Source organism: Neoarius graeffei, chromosome 21, assembly GCF_027579695.1.
Source record: "Neoarius graeffei isolate fNeoGra1 chromosome 21, fNeoGra1.pri, whole genome shotgun sequence".
Taxonomy (NCBI): Eukaryota; Metazoa; Chordata; class Actinopteri; order Siluriformes; family Ariidae; genus Neoarius; species Neoarius graeffei.
This window is the reverse complement of record NC_083589.1, coordinates 60,112,725-60,125,457: the sequence shown is the minus strand read 5'-3', so window position 1 is coordinate 60,125,457 and position 12,733 is coordinate 60,112,725. Positions and strand designations below refer to the sequence as shown.

The window sequence follows — 12,733 nt, the reverse complement described above, 5'->3', positions numbered from 1 at the left end:
TGTGTGCAAAACTTTGAGCACCCTGAGAACAAAAAATATGACCGCCAAAAGAAGAGAGGGAAAAAAAACCTGACACCAACCAGCCCTTTAGCGACTGTTAGAACAGATGTTGCAGCAAAAACTGACAGACTGAAGAGTGATTAGAAAATCTGAAGAAGAAAAAAAAACTGTCATCATTGTCGGCTTCATGATGATGATGATGATTAATATATTATATACATACACATACATAACAGTAGCAGTATCAATATAATATAATAGAAATATAATTATTCAGTCAATAAAAATTAAACAAACAAACAAACAAACAAACAAACAAAGGGTGGTTCCTCCCAGCTCCAGGGTTTTGAGCTCAGGTTACTGTCTGTGTGCAGTTGATGGGTTTCCTCAGGGTTCTCCGGTTTCCTCCCTCCACCCAGAAACATGTCAGTATGCGGAGTGGTGAGGATAAATTGCCCCTCTGTGTGAATCTGTCCATGGGTGATATCCTGAGGTGTCTCATCCAGGGTGTTCCGGGACACGGGATCCACCTCCACCCTGACCACAAGTAAATCAGTACACAAGTAAACAAACAAACAACTATCTCATCATCTGTAGCCGCTTTATCCTTCTACAGGGTCACAGGCAAGCTGGAGCCTATCCCAGCTGACTACGGGCGAAAGGCGGGGTTCACCCTGGACAAGTCGCCAGGTCATCACAGGGCTGCACATAGACTCAGACAACCATTCACACTCACATTCACACCTACGCTCAATTTAGAGTCACCAGTTAACCTAACCTGCATGTCTTTGGACTGTGGAGGAAACCGGAGCACCCGGAGGAAACCCACGTGGACACGGGGAGAACATGCAAACTCCGCACAGAAAGGCCCTCGCCGGCCCCGGGGCTCGAACCCAGGACCTTCTTGCTGTGAGGCGACAGCGCTAACCACTACACCGCCATTATTATTATTATTATTATTATTATTATAGCAGGCAGATGATCTGATGAATTAAATAATGATGCATTGATGCATTTTTGTCACGAGATAATCTCGACACGTCGTCGATACGTCTATCACACACACACACACACACACACACACACACTTTTTTTTTCTTTTCTTTCTTTCTCACTTGGCATTAAATTTAACCCGTTTCCAGAAACCCGTTGGAGGAGCCGCGGTGAGCGTCACGTCCAGGATTCACCGAGAAACCGGCGAGCCTCTGCGCTAACACACACACACACACACACACACACACAGCGCGCGCGCAATTCTTTTACAATTAGGCCAATCAGTGGCACCGCGAGCGCGCGCGCGTACACACGCATACATACTGTGACACACACACACACACACACAGAGTCCGGAGGAGGAGGAGAAGAAGAAGGAGGAGGAGGAGGAGGGTGTTTGAGAGGAGAGCAGTCTCCGGTCACTTTGGACTCAGCCGCCAAACGGCAAACTCTGGAAAGACGCACGCGCTCGTCTCTCCTTTTTTTTCGCTGTCTTTGGTTTGTCTCGCGGATCTGCCCGGTAGTGCGTGTGTGCGCGTGTGTGCGCGTGTTTCCCGTGGAGCCCAGAGAGAGAGAGAGAGAGAGAGAGAGAAGGAGAAACGTCGGAGTTTCCGGACGCGGCCATTTCTCTAAACCGTGCACGGATCTGCGATGGCACTCATCATCATCATCAGCACCTTCATCATCACCATGAGCATCATGAGCCTCAGCAGCAGCAGCAGCAGTCAGAGTGCGGCTTGAAAAGAACAGAAGCAGCTGCAGAAAAGTTGCTGCGGAAACACCGGGCGCGCGCCTCGCACTCAGGCGGAATTTAAAACGGCTGGGAATTTTTTCTTTCTTTCTTTCAATTCCGTGACGACGTTTGTGGAATTGCTTGCGTTTGGTTTTGCTGAATTCATCAACCAAAAAAAAAAAAAAAAAAAAGTGTCGAGGAGTTTGGTTTGCTGTGCGCCTCTGCTCCCTCTGTCTGTCTCTATCTATCCGCAGCGTGCACGCGACTGCGATTGCGACTACAGCTGGAGCAGGAGAGGGAGAGGTTCTGGTTCTAGTGCTGGTGCTGGTACTGGTGGTGGTGCTGGAGTCCAAACCCGCAGCACAGGTAAGAGATCAGAGATTTACGCACCGATTCCTCATCAGTTCTTTCCATGATCTCTCTCTGCTCTTTTAGCGCACGGGCACGCGGATGCTGCTGGAAGCTACTTATTTATAATGTAGATAGAGAGATATAGATAGAGAGATAGAGATTTCTCCCCCCTGTGCGGCTGTGCATGCGGGAGCGCTGCGGGAGAGGAGAGCACTGCACCATCCGCGCCCAGAGAGAGAGAGAGAGAGAGGGACACGGACACGCGCACGCTTCATCCGTTACCTGATTGAGCACGTTTTCACGCACAATTTTGTAGTACTGGTGATCTGAATGTGAACTTATCATCATCATCATCATCATGGCCATTACTCGTGCACAGAACCCCCCCCCCCAAAACGCGCGTTCCTCGAGTGCAACTGCGGTGATGCGCGTGCAGGCAGGGTTTCTCTCCAGCAGAAGCCTGGTGCTGCGGAGTTGAGTCTGAGAAGATGCTCCTCACCTTTCAGCACCGATGCGGCATTTTCCAGAGACGCGCAGCACCGCCGGCCTTCACACCTTCCTCCCTGAGCAAGTTCCTCTGTCACAGACACATTCTGATTCAGTCCTGTTCTAGTGACTGGCTGATGATATCATGAAGAATTAAATGGTGCACGTTCAGTGTCAGGTGCAGAACCCGACTTCCTGTGACCACGAGATAGCAAATACACCCTGGTTCATTCTGCCCAGCCTGAGCATGTAGGACACACTACACACCCAGGAAACAAACACGTCACGGCTGCTGTGAGGGTGAAGTTTTAGGGGTGAAAATGGCTTGCATTTATTTTATTAATTCATTCATTAATTCATTCATTCCATGCGTTCTGGTGTTGTTCGCGCGCGCTTTTCGGTAGAACACCGCACCGAGCGCAATGAGAGAGAAAATAAAACATAAAAATAATAAACAGCCCAGTGCGGAATAAGCAGCTGCAGTGCTGGAGCAGGGTCCGACGGGGTTTATCTGATCACACTGTGTGTGAAAGCCACACCGGGGATACGGAGTGCACGCGCAGCAGCTTTAAACCGGCACTTGGCGCGCAGGGAGGGACTCGAGCTTTATAACACTCGCAGCAAGTGCACGCGCGTTTCTGCTCTCATTTCCTGTCACGGATTCGAGTCCGGGATCCTGCAGGGGTTTGGGAAGTTCAGAAGTTATGGCACTGTGAGGTCTGTGTGCTGACATTCAAACAGCAAACCACAGGACGGAAAAGTCGGAAGTTGGAAAAAGGTGAATGTGTGCAGAATTAGTGTAGAATGTGTGCAGAATATGTGTAGAATTAGTGTAGAATGTGTGTAGAATTAGTGTAGAATGTGTGTAGAAATGGTCAGTGATTTAACAGACACGCTTCTTGCACGGATATGAGTGAATGAATCTTCATAAACCTGTTATGCGCCACGGGTCCTGATGTCATTGTGCATAATGAGGATCTATCTATCTATCTATCTATCTATCTATCTATCTATCTATCTATCTATCTAAGACTATTCTACCTGCACTCTCTGGTTCCTAAAGGTGGCGTACTTTTCTTACGCACTCTTTAGTAAGCTACAGTAGCATGCGGTTTGGGACGCAGCCGGAATGATTCCTTCCCGCTGTCGATTCTCTCAACGAATCGATTCCTTTTGAACGAATCAAATGGAATCGACTCTCAATCATAGGCGAATCCCATTCGTGTTTCTCTCTCTCTCTCTCTCTCTCTCTCTCTCTCTCTGTCTTTCTGTCATTCGCTCTGTCAATTGTTTCTGTCTCTCTCATTCTTTCTTTCTGTCACTCTCTGCCAATTGTTTCTCTCCCTCTGTGTCTGTCTGTCAATTGTTTCTCTCTTTCTCTCTCTCTCATTCTCTGTCAATTGTTTCTCTTGCTCTCTCTCTGCAAATTATCTATCTATCTATCTATCTATCTATCTATCTATCTATCTATCTATCTATCTATCTATCTATCTATCTGTAATTCTCTGTCAATTGTTTCTGTTTCTCTCATTCTTTCTCTCTCTCTCTGCCAATTGTTTCTCTCTCTCTCTCTCTCTCTCTCTCTCTCTCTCTCTCTCTCTCTCTCTCTCGATCCTGAGCATCCAATGAATCAAATGAATCAAAACGGAGTCATATGGATATTTTTCAACAGGACCTTTAGAGCAACAGTACCTAGCTGTATTACAGTAATGTAGGAAAATATTGACCACTAGCTTTCTGAACTCCTAGCTGATACAAACACTCTTGTTGGGCTTAACATCAAGCCAGCCTCATATCATTTAGGTATTCATAAGTGGAGATGAAAATGACACCCCAGCAAACAGCATGCCCTAATAAATCAGCCCAGTCCTGATTATTATACATGTATTATATGATTATAGTCATGATTTGGTTGTTCTTGCTGGGCGGCACAGTGGTGTAGTGGTTAGCACGGTCGCCTCACAGCAAGAAGGTTCCGAGTTCGAACCCAGCGGTCGGCGAGGGCCTTTCTGTGTGGAGTTTGCAAGGTTCTCCCCGTGTCTGCGTGGGTTTCCTCCGGGTGCTCCGGTTTCCCCCACAATCCAAAGACATGCAGTTAGGTTAATGTGGAGCGGCTTTGGACTGAAGTGCCCTTGAGCGAGGTACCGAACCCCTGACTGCGCCCCGGGCGCTCTGGTGTGGCTGCCCACTGCTCTGAGTGTGTGCGTGTGTTCACTGCTTCAGATGGGTTAAATGCAGAGGATGAATTTCACTGTGCTTGAAGTGTGCATGTGATGAATAAAGGTTTCTTCTTCTACATAGTTCATGTCACTGGTTCTGATACAAACCTGCTGTAGAAAAGCACTGTAAAGCTTACAGACTCGTCACAGGCGATGTTTACGGACATGATGATAGTCAATGGCAGTTTCACAGCATCTATTCATTTAGGGTTCATGATGGAGAACCTTTCTATAGAAATCCATAAGGGCATGTGCTTGGTTTTTGGGTTTGACTTGTACTTGCACTGAAGATGAACTCTCTCTCTCTCTCTCTCTCTCTCTCTCTCTCTCTCTCTCTCTCTGTGGTTTAGGTGGCTGGAACTGGCTCAACGGCTCACTCCTAGTTGCTTTTAACGCACTGTTAAATATCTGGTGTTGACACTGGAAGTCAAGTAATTGGTCCTACTGTGCATGCAGTGTGTGTGTGTGTGTGTGTGTGTGTGTGTGTGTGTGTGTGTGTGTGTGTGTGTGTGTGTGTGTGTGTGATTAAGAGAGACTTAGACACTCAGCATTTCACCTGTGAGTGGTATAATAAGCTGTAAACTCAAGCACTCTGGCAGATCAGCTGTGACTGTGAGCTTCTGCTTTCATTGTGTGTGTGTGTGCGGAGAGAGAGAGAGAGAGAGTCAGATTTTATGATATGATTTCATGTGACCTGGCTTAATCCATGTGCTTGTGTGTTGTGTGTCGCCGAATCATGAGGCCCATCACTGACTCTCTAAAGATTAATCACACACCCAGTATTCGATTTAACATTTTAACATTTTTCACAGCTTTACACCCTCACTAAAGGTCTCGACCTTGAATAGCTGGAATATCAGACATGCTTGTGAGCAGTCAATGGCCCCGGGATCGCCAGGGGTATTGAACTAAAATCCATAGACCCAGCAAATGTAATATTTGCTGTTTACGAAGATCCAGATAAACCACTAACACGAACATGACTGAATAGTGACAACAGTTACCTTTTAAATCCTTAGCCATTACTGATTAGTTTATGATTCTCCATAAATAATGTGACTCAAAGTGTTTATGCTTCGTAGAGCCTCAGATATTTGCTATTTGTTGCAGGGAAAATAAACACATACTTCTCTGTGCAGTCATCATTAATCGTATAATTCTCATAATTATTTTACGAATCAGAAAAGAAAGGGTAACTAAACTGAAAAATCTACGAATGTCCTCTTTCTTCTAACAGCGTAGTGGTCCAATGAGCTGCCTTCAGCGAAATCATTTTCATAAACGCATGTGTTTTGATAAACTGTTATGGACGATCTGCAACAGAAGTCGTGTTGGTTCATGTTTAGGAAAGCAGAGTCACAAAAGCTGGGTTGCACAAAATAGAAATGATGTTTTCATTTTGCTGAGTTTCCTTTGAGAGATGTTCTGCGATTAAAGCTGCGTTCTCTCATCTCGTTATAGTGCGCTCTTTTTTCAAAAAGGTAGCGTCTCCATTCTTTTTTGAGTTCGCAATTTCAAATTAAAGCAAATGATGATAACTGTAAACTAACCGAATTCTAGTCACTGTATAAATTCTAGGACCGTGTTTCTGGAATGTTTTTATGTGTCTAAAGTGGAATAAACATAGAGAAAATGTGTAATTTATAAAGAACTCTTTCATTCAACTGGTGCAGCCATCATGACATCAGAGTTGCTTCCCATGGGAGTACGCATGTATATGTTTATCTCGAAAGTTAATGAGTGAATGAGTGAGTGAGTCATACACCGTAGTCCATATAGACTATAAAATCACTCTACCGCTAACTTTAACACATGCAAGAAGCCAAAAGTAAAGCATTCTCAATAACATGGAATGTAGCAGTGACGAGGAAACAATGATCCCAGTTCAAAGTAGCGAAACTACAGGTTTAAAAGGCTAAAAGGGATCTCACCTGGATCCGGCTTCAGCAACAACAACCTCGCAGCCTCATTTTGACTTTTCACAGTATTCTTATTGCGGTGCAGATGGATATGGCGGCATACACGTATTTTAACCGATGCCCTAACTTGGCCACTTTTAAATGTGAAAATAATCAATATACATTCAGAATCACGACCTCAATTTAGTGCTGCTTTGAATTACATGTCAAGGTGCTTAATTACAAGTAAATTTGTATTTTATGATTATTTCCTTTCATAGAAACACAGCATATATTACAGCCAAGGTTTTACTCAGACTGTACATTGATTGATTGATTGATTGATTGATTGATTGATTGATTGAATTCACATTTATCAGAGTTGTAGATGTCTATATAGAACTCATCCATCCATCCAACCATCCATTATCCGTAATTCCAGCAGGCAAGCTGGAGCCTATCCCAGCTGACTATGGGTGAGAGGCGGGGTACACCCCGGACGAGTTGCCAGGTCATCACAGGGCTGACACATAGAGACACACAACCATTCACACTCACATTCACACCTACGGTCAAGTTAGAGCCACCAATTATCCTAACCTGCATGTCTTTGGACTGTGGGGGAAACCAGAGCACCCGGGGGAAACCCACGCGGACACGGGGAGAACATGCAAACTCCGCACAGAAAGGCCCTCGCTGGCCATTGGGCTCGAACCCAGAACCTTCTTGCTGTGAGGCAACAGTGATAACGACTACACCACCGTGCCACCCCATATAGAACCATAATGTAATTTTCCTTATAAGGAACACTTGAAGGTTGTATGAAGATAAGGTAAGATGAGAGAAACTTTATTCATCTCTCACTGGGAAATATATATATATATATATATATATATATATATATATATATATATATATATATACATACACAGTGCCTTGCAAAAGTATTCATCCCCCTTGGTGTTTGTCCTGTTTTGTCGCATTACAAGCTGGAATTAAAATGGATTTTTGGAGGGTTACCACCATTTGATTTACACAATATGCCGACCACTCTAAAGGTGCACATTGTTTTTTTTATTGTGGCACAAACAATAATTAAGATGAAAAAACAGAAATCTGGAGTGTACGTAAGTATTCCCCCCCAAGTCAATACTTTGTAGAGCCATCTTTTGCTACAATTACAGCTGCAAGTCTCTTGGGGTATGTCTCGATTAGCTTAGCACATCTAGCCACTGGGATTTTTGCCCATTCCTCAAGGCAAAACTGCTCCAATTCCTTCAAGTTAGACGGGCTGCGTTGGTGTGCAGCAATCTTCAAGTTATGCCACAGATTCTCAATTAGATTGAGGTCTGGGATTTGATTAGGCCATTCCAAGACATTTAAATGCTTCCCTTTAAACCACTCCAGTGTAGCTTTAGCAGTATGTTTAGGGTCATTGTCCTGCTGGAATGTGAACCTTCGTCCCAGTCTCAAACCTCTGGCTGACTCAAACAGGTTTTCCTCCAGAATTGCCTTGTATTTAGTGCCATCCATCTTTCCTTCAGTCCTGACCAGCTTTCCTGTCCCTGCAGATGAAAAACATCCCCACAGCATGATGCTGCCACCACCATGCTTCACTGTAGGAATGGTGTTCTCAGAGTGTTGGGTTTGTGCCACACATGGCGTTTCCCATGATGGCCAAAAAGTTCAATTTTTGTCTCATTTGACCAGAGAATCTTCTTCCATGTGTTTGGGGAGTCTGCCATATGCTGTCAGGCAAACTCCAAATGTGTTTTCTTCAGCAATGACTTTTTTCTGGACACTCTTCCATAAAGCCCCTCTTTGTGGAGTGTACGGCTTAAAGTGGTCCTATGGACAGAGACTCCCATCTCCGCTGTGGATCTCTGCAGCTCCCTCAGCGTTCTCTTTGGTGTCTTTGTTACATCTCTGATTAATGCCCTCCTTGCCTGGTCTGTGAGTTTTGGTGGGCGGGGCTTTCTCTTATCAGGTTTATAGTGGTGCCATATTCTTTCCATTTTGCTATAATGGATTTAATGGAGCTCTGTGGGATATTCAAAGTTTGGGATATTTTTTTATAACCCAACCCTGATCTATACTTCTCCACAACTTTGTCTCTGACCTGTTTGGAGGCTCCTTGGTTTTCATGTTGCTTGCTTAGTAGTGTTGCAGAGTCAGGGTCCTTCCAGAACAAGTGGATTTATACAGACATCATGTGACAGATCATGTGACACTTTGATTGCATACAGGTGGATCTTAATCAAGTCATTATGTGACTTATGAAGTGAATTGGCTGGACCAGCTCTTATTTAGGGGTTTCATACAAAAGGGGGTGAATACTTATGCACACTCCAGATTTCTGTTTTTTCATCTTAATTATTGTTTGTGTCAGAATAAAAAACAATGTGCACCTTTAAAGTGCTAGGGATGTTGTGTAAATCAAATGGTGCTAACCCTCCAAAAATCCATTTTAATTCCAGCTTGTAATGCAACAAAACAGGACAAACACCAAGGGGGATGAATACTTTTGCAAGGCACTGTATACACACACACACACACACACACACACACACACACACATATATATATATATATATATATATATATATATATATATATATATATATATATATATGAGTGATTCCACGCTTATGGGTACTGAAATGGGGACATGAACTTATTTTTAAAAATTCACCTAAAACCATTTCTTATTTTTACCATCAGGTCACAAAACATCTCATCTCATCTCATTATCTGTAGCTGCTTTATCCTTCTACAGGGTTGCAGGTGAGCTGGAGCCTATCCCAGCTGACTACGGGCGAAAGGCGGGGTACACCCTGGACAAGTCGCCAGGTCATCACAGGGCTGACACATAGACACAGACAACCATTCACACTCACATTCACACCTACGCTCAATTTAGAGTCACCAGTTAACCTAACCTGCATGTCTTTGGACTGTGGGGGAAACCGGAGCACCCGGAGGAAACCCACGCGGACACGGGGAGAACATGCAAACTCCACACAGAAAGGCCCTCGCCGGCCCCGGGGCTCGAACCCAGGACCTTCTTGCTGTGAGGCGACAGCGCTAACCACTACACCACCGTGCCGCCCCGTCACAAAACATGTAATCTTTAATGAATGATATGTTAAGAGATAACTTTAATTTTCTGAGATGTAATAAAAACATATTTATATGCCAATGTCAGAACGGAACAGAAGTGTTGTGGACATATATATTCTCAATTTTAACAATGTAGAATTACTTTTTGAAACATAGGAAGGTGATGTTTTAGCAAATATAATTAATAAGCATGTGTAGTAGAATAAACATACACATTCTTTCAATAAGATTAACATGGTATATAGCTAGATTGTAATTAATTTGTAACAGACGCGAGATGGACAATCGTAACAGAAGTAATGTAACAGACATCATTTTGGAACTCATAGGCTTGACTTTGGCATATAAATATGTTTTTATTACATCTCAGAAAATTAAAGTTATCTTTTAACATATCATTCATTAAAGATTACATGTTTTGTGACCTGATGGTAAAAAAAGAAATGGTTTTAGGTGAATAAGTTCATGTCCCCATTTCAGTACCCATAAGCATGGAATCACTCATATATATATATATATATATATATATATATATATATATATATATATATATATATATAATATAAAACTAGATAGAGACTGTGACTAAAGTCATGGTAAGAGAGTGCGTGAGTGTGCGAATGAAACTTTAAATAATGTTAAATACTACAGTAACGGAAAGAAAGCGAGAAGAAAAAACATTACGTTATATACGAAGGAAAGGAAACGCAGGACCAAACTAATAAATATCGGTGGTCAGCGAGCACCTCGGTGTGATCAGCTGTTCGTTTAGCGACAGAATGATGGAACTGTCAGTGCACGCTCAAAGGGAAACCTGTAGATGGCAGTAATGCAACACTGTGGATGCCAGCTGCTGTAAAACCCAAAAGAAGAAGAAGGTAAACCTGCGCATGCACACACGGACTTCCTCTGTCTGCTTGACTGCACCAGGCGAACGATTTCATGCACATTATTTGCTTTAATCCCGTCAAATTAAATAACTTCCCAGCCACAGAATGGCCTGATATTTTGTGAGATATCACAGAAATAAACATAATATCACAATCACCACATTTCAGACGGATCTAAATTTCACCGAGTTTATGAAATCGAAAGGCCGTCTCACTTTAAATAAGAATAATAGTGTATGCAAATGAAAAGATTGTACCAAATAGTAATATTATTGTACAGTATAAGGAGATGATTGTGATGTGATGTGAATAAAGTGACCAAAAGTGACAAAAAGGTGATCATAACATTGTAAAACAGTGCTACATTAAATACGCCAGGCTACATTACAGAGGAGTCAACAACGAATAGGCTTCATATGATATGATCTAAACTTTATGTTTTATAATATTTTTTTTCCGGGCGGCACGGTGGTGTAGTGGTTAGCGCTGTCGCCTCACAGCAAGAAGGTCCTGGGTTCGGGGCCGGCGAGGGCCTTTCTGTGTGGAGTTTGCATGTTCTCCCCGTGTCCGCGTGGGTTTCCTCCGGGTGCTCCGGTTTCCCCCACAGTCCAAAGACATGCAGGTTAGGTTAACTGGTGACTCTAAATTGACCGTGGGTGTGAATGGTTGTCTGTGTCTATGTGTCAGCCCTGTGATGACCTGGCGACTTGTCCAGGGTGTACCCCGCCTTTCGCCCGTAGTCAGCTGGGATAGGCTCCAGCTTGCCTGCGACCCTGTAGAAGGATAAAGCGGCTAGAGATAATGAGATGAGATAATTTTTTTCCAAATACTTGATGAAAACTTGGGGTTTTGGAGAGACTCTGTATTAAAGAGTACTCTCAGATCCTCGTGACGTATTCTCCAATCTCATCACCCATTATAGGAGAGTTAGTGATGTTTTATTGGCTGTCATGAAACCAATAATTGTGACACAAGGTTCGGTTTCTCTCAGACTGTCAGTGTGTTCAGGTATTAAGAGAAGCACAGATATTTACTCATTACGTCTTCTAACCCTGTTTAGTAAGGGTGCCAATAGTTCTGGAGTAGACAGCGTATCCCAAGTGGATGCCAGTTTGATGAGTAAACAAACAGCGCCGTGTTGAAATGTAATTGTACCGGAGCTGAGACGAGCTTTGACCAGATATGTGTTCAATGTAAAAAGGGTTTAATGCCAAACACCCTGACAGGATTACGCGTGGAAGGAAAATCAATTTTTGTTATGTTGTAGTTAATGAGAATCTGCTAGATCTACAGCGCTAGTGAAAAAAAAGTGTGTGTGTGGTGAAACTGTTTCTAATGCATTTGTTGTGATGATGATGTTGCGACAACAACTCAAGGGTATCCCAGTAGTGCGTGTGTGTGTGTGTGTGTGTGTGTGTGTGTGTGTGTGTGTGTGTGAAGTGAAACTGTTTCTAGTGCAGCTGTTGTGATGATGATGTTGCGACAACAACACAAGGGTATCCCAATAGTGTGTGTGTGCGTTTTGCTTAGTTACACTCTCGTCTGTTATGTTTATTCTAGCTTGGACGTTGTCTTGTTAAACAGTGTATTTGCCACTTCTTACTTTTGCTTTATAAACCATGTGTGTATATCAATCTTGTGTGTATCCCATCAGAGTGTTTAATTCCCTCAGGACAGCGTCAGGACGTCGTCTGCTCGTCCTTTTTCTCTCTGTGTGTACGTATATTCTTTGCCTGTATGAGGTGAATATATCTGTACTGTACACAGTGGTTGTGTGTCAGATGTGTGTCACTTAGTTCCTGAGTGATTGGGTTATCGTCGTAAAAACAACACAGAAGATGCGTCTTATGAATTTAGTGTGTTGCTGTTTATAATGTAAATTAGTGCTGTCAAGCGATTAAAATATTTAATCGCGATTAATGTCGCGACTGTCATAGTTAACTCGCGATTAATCGCAATTTAATCGCACATTTTTGTCACATGAAAAACCATTGTAATTCTCTTATCAGCATAAAAAAGTGAATGGGCTTGCTCACCGTTCGA

The 12,733-nt window shown here is 43.3% G+C and overlaps 1 protein-coding gene across 2 annotated transcripts in view; it reads left to right on the top strand.

Annotated features, from left to right (window-relative positions):
• The first annotated feature begins 1,324 nt into the window (after positions 1-1,324).
• The window catches only part of plxna4 (plexin A4), a 778,998-nt gene continuing 767,589 nt past the window's right edge, over positions 1,325-12,733 (top strand). Inside the window, exon 1 of one of the 2 annotated variants that reach the window (XM_060903436.1) lies at positions 1,325-2,092. The gene's annotated coding sequence lies outside the window, so the exon portion shown is untranslated. Of the gene's footprint in view, positions 2,093-3,229; positions 3,342-12,733 lie in introns of those variants that run through there. The other variant, XM_060903437.1, reaches the window with a different exon arrangement.